The sequence below is a fragment of the Myotis davidii genome, unplaced genomic scaffold (assembly GCF_000327345.1).
Source record: "Myotis davidii unplaced genomic scaffold, ASM32734v1 scaffold309, whole genome shotgun sequence".
NCBI lineage: Eukaryota > Metazoa > Chordata > Mammalia > Chiroptera > Vespertilionidae > Myotis > Myotis davidii.
Genome location: NW_006383013.1, coordinates 8,185,662 through 8,193,972, shown reverse-complemented (window position 1 = coordinate 8,193,972; position 8,311 = coordinate 8,185,662). Strand labels below are relative to the sequence as shown.

The window sequence follows — 8,311 nt, the reverse complement described above, 5'->3', positions numbered from 1 at the left end:
GTTTTTTATTTGCCCTTATTTTTAAGTTTTGAATAATTTTAACACCTCCATTACTGTTACAAAATTCTCCTTGTAAAAAGTAAATAAAAATAAAAAATAAAAAAAGGAAAAACTAGAAGTCTTTACTATATTGGGCCAACACTTTATCCACTGAGCCAAACCGGTTACGGCCAGTTTGTACTTTTTAAGAAAATATGTTTTTATTGATTTTTAGAGAGGGAGGAAGGGAGAGAGATAGAGAGACAGAAACATCTATGAGAAAGGAACATCATGTATCTGATGCTTCCTGCACTCTGCAGGGCCCTTACTGGAGATCAAGCCTGCAACCAAGGTATGTGTCCTTGACCAAAATTGAACCTGGGACCCTTCAGTCCACAGACCGACACTCTATCCACTGAGCCAAACCGGGTAGAGCTGCAGTTTTCTTTTAAGAATATATCAATTGTCTCAGTACTCAGTGGAATTTAAGTGACACACTCAAAAGTTCTGCACTACACAGTTGAAATAATGTTCTATAATTATCTTACTCATTTTTTGGATTTTTATCTAGTTTTATGAGTTTAATAGACATTGTTCCCACAAATGAGTATACTCATTAATTGGAATCAAGAGATCATAAAAATATTTTTGTATTCCCAAATATTTTGATGGAGTGGTGGTAAAAGGCAGGAACAATAAAACAAGATAAAATATCTTCTATAAATTGGGAAAAAATAACTGCAGATATATTAATAAGTAACTGGTTTTTAAATCATGCAAAGCATTCTGCTGAATTTTCAGAGTGGGAATTAATAAAGAAAGGTTCTATGTGTGATGGATTGGGTAATAATTTGCCTGGTAGTTTTTAAAGGGCTGATTTCCATATCATTTTACAATGATTTAGCTGAAGATGAGAGTAAGCACAGCCTCTTTGCAATTTACAATTGTGTATGTCCTCCCATAAATTAAATTGTTAACCTGGTGACATTCTCTTCTCATCCAACAGTGCTATGTCTCATTTAATGATGGAAAAGACCAGTGATCGTTTGTAGAGTTTCATACACATCAATTCTTTTGATATTTACCACTGTGTTGTTAAAAAGGAAACAAACACAAGGGATGGTTGGAATAAAGACAAACATATTTGAAGTCAATGCCAAAATGCTTTTCAATTGTCATGTTCTGACTTCATGAAAGGTTTTGGATTCAGTAAAAAATTAGGAATTTCACAAGGGTTATTGAAGTGCATCAGAGAAAGAAGATATCCTGTAGCTATACATCCAATTGCTTAGTTTTCGGGAAATTAGCAGGGTTTAAATTGATTTGCTCCCGGCTGGGAGCTGGGACTTTTTCTTTACTAAGTCTCAAGAATATTTTCTGCATCACATCCTGTTTGTTTCTTCTGGTGAGAGTGACTGGGTAGATGGATTACAGAGAAACATTGGGTTAATGCTAGAAAAAAATGTGGTAGATTATCCTTTGCAGTGTTTATTTATGTTTTTTTGTTTGTTGGTTGGTTTTTTCAGTTGAACGTGTAACCAAGCACTTTGCTTTTTTTGTTTGTTGGTTGGTTGGTTGGTTTTTTTAGTTGAACATGTAACCAAGCACTTTGCTTTTTCTCCTTTAACTTTCAAAATGGCCCCATGAAGAAGCTCGTCATCTCTATTTTGTAGGTTTGAAAGTTGAGATGTAGATGGTAATTTGAATATTACCCTTTTATTATATAGGATGTTTTTATTGATTTTTAGAGAGAGAGAAGGGAGAGAGAGAGAGTATCCAGTATCACACAGTTAGTGAGTTTTGAAGTTGGAATTTGAACACATTTAAGACAACTTCAGAGGTCACAAGCAACTATTCTATATTGCTTTTACTAGATGGAATGGCACAGGTTTTTGCTCAGTTAAGTAATAATTAAGTCTTTGACTATGAGAAACAATAAAAAAATCTCTGGGCTTCTTTTTTCTTCATGTGCAAAATAAAGACTTCAAAATCAGTTATACAGAAGTTACCTTTCCCTAGGTAAGTTACTGTGCTGTTTTTCCAATGTAAAGAACATGCATTTCCTAGACTTATTTAAAATTAAAGATGATATCCTTATGCAGGTTCTGTATGCTCAATATAATAATTTCTTTGTAAAATGAAAAACATCTGAACTCCTACATGGAAACATTTCTCTTACAATTTATTAATTAATGACACAGCACTGCGATGCATTTAGAAATACTTATACATAATGTTGTATCTTGAAATCAGAATATCCTCTACATAAATTTGAAAGTTTAGAATATTATTGTGTACAAGGATTATAGTATTTGATCTAGAATTATTAGTTGTTATACAAATGAATTCATAAATTCACTCTATTCAATTTTCAGTCACCTAGTCTATGGATCATGGTTGGGAATCAAAGATTTGGGTTATAGAAAATTCTAAAGCAGATATATCTTTTTTTCATTAAAACACTACAAAATATATTATTTTTGCCAATACTTAAATTTAAATTAGATTGATAACTGTGCCCTTACTTGAATGCATCTATCAGATAATACAATTTGCAATTTATTCTAAAGGTGCAACAGTAGTATAAGGGTTTGGGGGTATATTATTTTTCTAAGGATGCCATAACAAAGAAGTACTGACTGGCTAAACAAAAAATTTCTTTTCTAACATTTTAGAGGCTGGAAGCTCAAGATCAAATCATCAGAAGAGTTGCTTTCTCCTGAGTTGCCCTTTCTTGGCTTCTCACTATGTCCTCCCATGGTCTTTCCTCCTTGTGTGTTCTAATCTCCTTTTATATGGGCAGGTTGAATGAGGCCTTCCCTAATGACCTTGTTTAAGCTTAATTATCTGTTTAAAGACCCTATTTCCAAATACAGTTTTATCACCATTGCAGTTGATTACAATAACAAAATACAGAGAAAAACCAGCAAAGGAAAAAGTCCCATGGAGCAAAGGACAGAGTAAACCAGACCTAAGTTCTAAGCATCCCATCCCGGGGAATAGCATAGAATGAGCTTAATTCCTCCAGCAATGACATTTGGTAACAAGTGGGAAATGTTGCCAACCAGGAAAGCTCAACTGAGGCCCCAACTGTCCTTGATCTGTTGGAGTCAGTCACAGTCATATAGTCTTACAGTACCTGTGTCACCTCAGTCACTAAAGCCCCAGACTGAAAGCAGGTGTTCATGGTAAATAACTTTATTAGTTTAAACTATCTGGACACACCAGCACAGCATGCCACAAGGCCTCTAGTATGTGCCAGACAGGACATTTTAAGATCTAAATCGTAGTCATTTTCAAACTTTTCTTATTTTAAATGTTCAGGGTGTAGGGCAGCACAGTCCTGTTGAGTTGAATTTTTCCTGCCTCAGACCCTGTATTACAGAAAATGAGTCTAAGCAATGGTCCTAACAATAATCCAGAGAAAATCAAGAAAAATGAGTGAGGTGGAACATTCTGAAAATTGAATCAGGTCTATCAGTAAGAATAAGTAAGAGTTAGAAGCAGGAAAAACTGAGAGTGTAGGAAAAGTCCAGGGAAGACTATTTAATTGATGTTCTACACAAATAAGAAGGTTCTAGAGACCATTGTTATCTCATACAAGTTAAATGAGATGGTTCATAGGAATCACCAACTTCTGGTGGCTTACAGTAACAGCTCTAAGCCATAGTGCATTAGCTCAAACCAATTTCTTGATGTGCGCATAAGCAGTTATTAGCACACATCATATTTGTAATAATATATAAGTATATGCCATCTAAAATATTTCTCAGGTTGACCTCATTATGTTCAGTGATTGAAATAATTAGCAAACTTCAATACAGATCTTTCCCATGGAAAAGTTTTTATGCTAAGTGTGGCCTTGCCTCTGATTATAGCTTGATTAAATTGCACTTGGATTTTGTTTTTATCCTCACTTTAGGACATGCGCATTGATTTTAGAGAGAGAGGAAGGGAAATAAAGAGAAAGAAACATTGATGTGAGAAACATTGTTTGATGCCTCCTGTTAAGGCCTGACTGGGGATCAAACCCATGACCCATGTGCCATGATAGGGAATCAAACCCACAACCTTTTGGTGTCAAGGATGACTCTCCAACCAACTAAGTCACCTGCCTGGGCACATTTTAATTTTTTTTAACTGTAATATTATTGTATTTGGTGAAAGTAGCATCTTATGTCAAAGTTATATGGAGTCTTATATGGAGAATATGATAACAATTGAAACCTTTAATTCTATGTGGATAAAGTCTCATAATATTTTTGGATCACATCTCTAAGTTAGAAGAATACAAATTATTCTAGCATTATTTCTCTTTGGGCTTCTTTATTCCATATTTTTTCTTTGTTTACAAGGCCTGCTTATTCCCCGTGCATGTACTTATTTAACTCTTGAAGCTTTTTCTTTCTTCTTGCATTAATATCCTATGGCTGCTTTAACAAATTATCATGAACTGTGTGGTTTAACACAATATACATGTATTTTCTTCTTATACTGGTGGTCAGAAGTATGAGATGAATTCTATTAGGCCTAAACCAAGGTGTCAGAAGAGTCATGGGCTCTTGGGAAACTCTAGGGGAGAATTCTTTTTTCCCCTCCCTAGTTTGTATAGACTGGATAATCTCATTGGCTCATGGCCAGATGTGACATTGCCTTTCTGCTCTTGCTTCCATTATTGTATCATTTCTTCCACCTCTCTGCCTGCCAAATCTCCCTCGGCCTCCCTCTTATAAAGACATTTGTGATTGCATTTAGGGTGCACCCTGATAATGCAGGATAATCTCCCCATTTCAGATTCCTTAACTTAATCACATCTGCAAAGTCCATTTTGCTCTATAAAGTAATGTTCACAGGATAGAAGAATAGGAAACTGGATTCCTTTGATGATCATAATTTGGCCTAAAATACACCTATGGAATAGCTGCCCACTCTGATCTTTCATTTGGTCAATAACTATTATTTTAAAAAATGCATCTTGCTTCATCTTTATATTTCCTTGATGTCTTGAAAAGAGCTGGGTGAAGCGTCTGGAGTTCTGGCCAGTCAGCTCCATTTACCATCAGATGAGAACTCATGAAAGTATCTGATTTCTTAAAGCACATGGCATTTTCAGGTAATACATCCTTTCAAATTGAAGAAAACCTTGTACAGGTAACATTGCAGAAAACATTTAATGAGGTTTGAAAGAGTCACATTAGACAAGATTTTGCAATAATTTCTTACTTTAGAATTTTTGATATATGACATATGGTTGTCTTAGATAAAAAGGTAAAACAGTTATTTCCATGGAAGAACACATATTTTGTGCATACCTGTTTTGAAAATAAAATTAAATTTGATCTGACATGTTAAAAATGTTTTCTTTAATTCTTGGAAGTAGTTCATAAGTGAACATTTAAATAGAACATAAAAAATATATAATCAGAAAAATACAAAAAACATAAATGTAAGGCTTACTGAATTTTGCAAAAAGTGAACATACATATGTAACAACATCAAGAAATGGAAAGTTAGTAATGAATCAGTCAAAATTTACTTTAGGAAATAGACTCAATATAAGAAATATATGACTAAAAACCTATTGTGAGATTATAGTTAAGAGACATGTGTGAGGAGCTGGGAAAATGAAGGTCTAAAATAAACAATAGTTGATAACAGAAAGAATAACTAGTTAACCTGGCTAAGAAATTAGTGAGAATAAGTAACTTATAGTTTTCTGGGTAATAATTTCTTAATGGCATAGTCTGCTTCCAGAGAGAGGTTGTGAATGGGAATCTTGTAAAGAGCTTTTTGAGATACAGTTGCTTTAGAGCAGATGCAACCATATGGTCCATAACCAAGTATCTGTTAGGGAACCTAGGGCCTCTGTTTGTCATTAGAGCTAAGCAGCCAGAAAGATGAGCTGAATATAAAGTGGATGAAAGGGAAGAGAGTCTAAGACCTGCAGGACACCACTGTTTCTGTCTAATCCCAAATCTTACCAGGAGGACTGAACAAGAATAAAAGTGACTGACTACTGGTTTTAAGTTTCTCTTTTGTTGAAATTTAACATGGAAACATATCAACAGGGGATAGCAATATATTCCTATAGTTTAGTCAAGTTAACGCACAATCCAATAAATGAGAATCTTAGAAGTTTCCCCCCCCACCACACCCTTAGCCCTATCCATTCACCACATCTCCCATTCTGTCACCTTCTAACAATGAAGATGAAGTTTGTATTGTACTTTGTATAAACGGACTCATAATGTGTACATTTATCTGATTCCTTTTACTCCACAGCTACTCTCATGAGAGTCGGCCTTGTTGTGTGTACACTTGCAACTGTTTTATTCTAATTGCTATATATTATTCCATTGCATGAGTAGATCACAAGGTATTTTTCTCTTCTATCAATAGTGAACATTTGGTTTGTTTCCATTTTGGGGCTGTTGCTAACAGTGTTGATATGAATAGTTGTATATTTATAGAAAGAGTTATATGTTATTGTTTGGTATATTCTTAAGAATGGTATTTCTGGGTCAGGAGATATGTATATGTTTACTTTTATTGGACACTGCCAAATAGTTTTACAAAGTGAGTAGTTGATGAATCTCTCAAAACAACTTTTCTTTTTACAAATGAAGATACTATTTTCAATCTAGTAGGGTTATTATGAATATACTAGTACAACCACATAATACAATCTATACCTTGAACATAATGAATATGCAATAAATAATGGCTCATTGTTATTTACTATATCCACATAATTTGATTATCATAAAGGAGGCAGGGTTATTTGTTTGGGCAAAATTTCTTGACCACATACAACATGGCCAACACTGTACTATGCAAACCAGTTAATGATAAATCTCCTGAGGATCATTAATAGAGCTGGGTGGGACCATGTACCTAATGTACACTACGTGTGCCTTAACACACCCAAAAGCAAGTTCCCTGTTTGCAGGAAATTTGAATGATCTTATTTGCAACAGTAGGGTAAGGATGGGGGAAGTGGCAAATTTCAGCCTGAATATCTGAATGCTAAATTCCCATCTGGTAGATGTGAATTTTGACTATAAACCCGAATTCACTTTTTAGTCTGGTCATTCTAAAATTTTACCTTACATTACAATGAACATGATAATGACACAAAATGGCATAAGAGAGATTATGTAGGAATCCAGGCTTTCATTTATTCAATCAACAAGTATTTAAAGTGCACCTAGAAACTAGTTTAAAAAGTGCTTATCTGATCTAACAATAGAGAAACATAGTAACTAACTGTAACTTTGCTACCCTTCCTATTGGCTAATCAGCAAGATATGCAAATTAACTGCCAACCAAGATGGCTGCCGGTAGCCAGGCAGCTGAAGTGAACAGGAGGCTTGCTTGCTCCAGTGAAGGAGGAAGCCATGGCTCCCCACCTGCTGCTGCCGGCCTCTGAGCTTTCACTAAGAAACAATGTTGCAAGTATAGAAGCTAAACAAAACCCAGAAACCTGCTTTTGGCCAGCCGGGCTTCAGCCAGCAGGATTGCAACAGTGTTTCAATTATAGAATCCAAACAAACCCAGATCCCTGCTTTCAGCAGCCCAGGTCTCAGAGCTGGAGCCGGGCCTCAGAGCTAAAGCCGGCTCTCAGCTCCAGTGACAGCCATAGAAGGTAAATAAATCCCAGAATAATAAAGAAAAAAGAAAAAAAGGAGAAGTTGGGAGCTTCAGTCACCCACCAGCCTGAAAACGGCCCCCAGCCCCTCACCCAGACTGGCCAGGCACCCCAGTGGGGACCCCCACCCTGAAGCAACAAGATGGAGGCTAATTTGCATACTGAAGGTGGGCAGCAGGGGGCAAGGCTGTACACGGTCTGGGACCCGGATCTGTGACCTAGCGGGAGGGGGGTAGTGCTTGAGGCTGTCCACGGGACCAAGACATGGATCTGTGACCCTGGCGGGCAGGGGGCAGTGCTTGACGCTGTCTGTGGTCCCAGGACCCAGATCCGTGACCTGGTGGCTGGGGGGCAGTGCTTGAGGCTGTCCGCGGTCTGGGGCCCGGACCTGTGACCTGGCCGGCGGGCTCAGTGCTTGAGGCTGTCCATGGCCCAGGACCCGGATCCGTGACCCTTCCTGGCGTGGCGGCAGCTCACACAGGGGCGGATTGGCCAGGTTTAGGCAGGGCAGGGTGCCTGGCTTCCACCCAGCCCCAGTCACTCTGGGCCGGTGAGCAGCACAGAGAGCCCCTGGACAGGGGAGGCTGGCTGCGGAGGGCGGCCTGTACTCCCCACATGGCGGTGGTGACAGCTGTGAGCTCGCCAAGCGGAGCCTGCAGGCTGAGCTGAAGGAGCACCTGCAGG

At 37.6% G+C, this 8,311-nt stretch overlaps 1 long non-coding RNA gene across 8 annotated transcripts in view; it reads left to right on the top strand.

The window, feature by feature from the left end:
- The first annotated feature begins 1,943 nt into the window (after positions 1-1,943).
- Positions 1,944-8,311, top strand: part of LOC107181659 — a 73,588-nt gene continuing 67,220 nt past the window's right edge. For 4 of the 8 annotated variants that reach the window (XR_001512346.1, XR_001512345.1, XR_001512347.1 and 1 more), the window contains exon 1: positions 4,971-5,092. This is a non-coding gene — a long non-coding RNA (uncharacterized LOC107181659). Of the gene's footprint in view, positions 1,999-3,999; positions 4,022-4,970; positions 5,093-8,311 lie in introns of those variants that run through there. The other 4 variants (XR_001512348.1, XR_001512351.1, XR_001512349.1 and 1 more) reach the window with 3 other exon arrangements.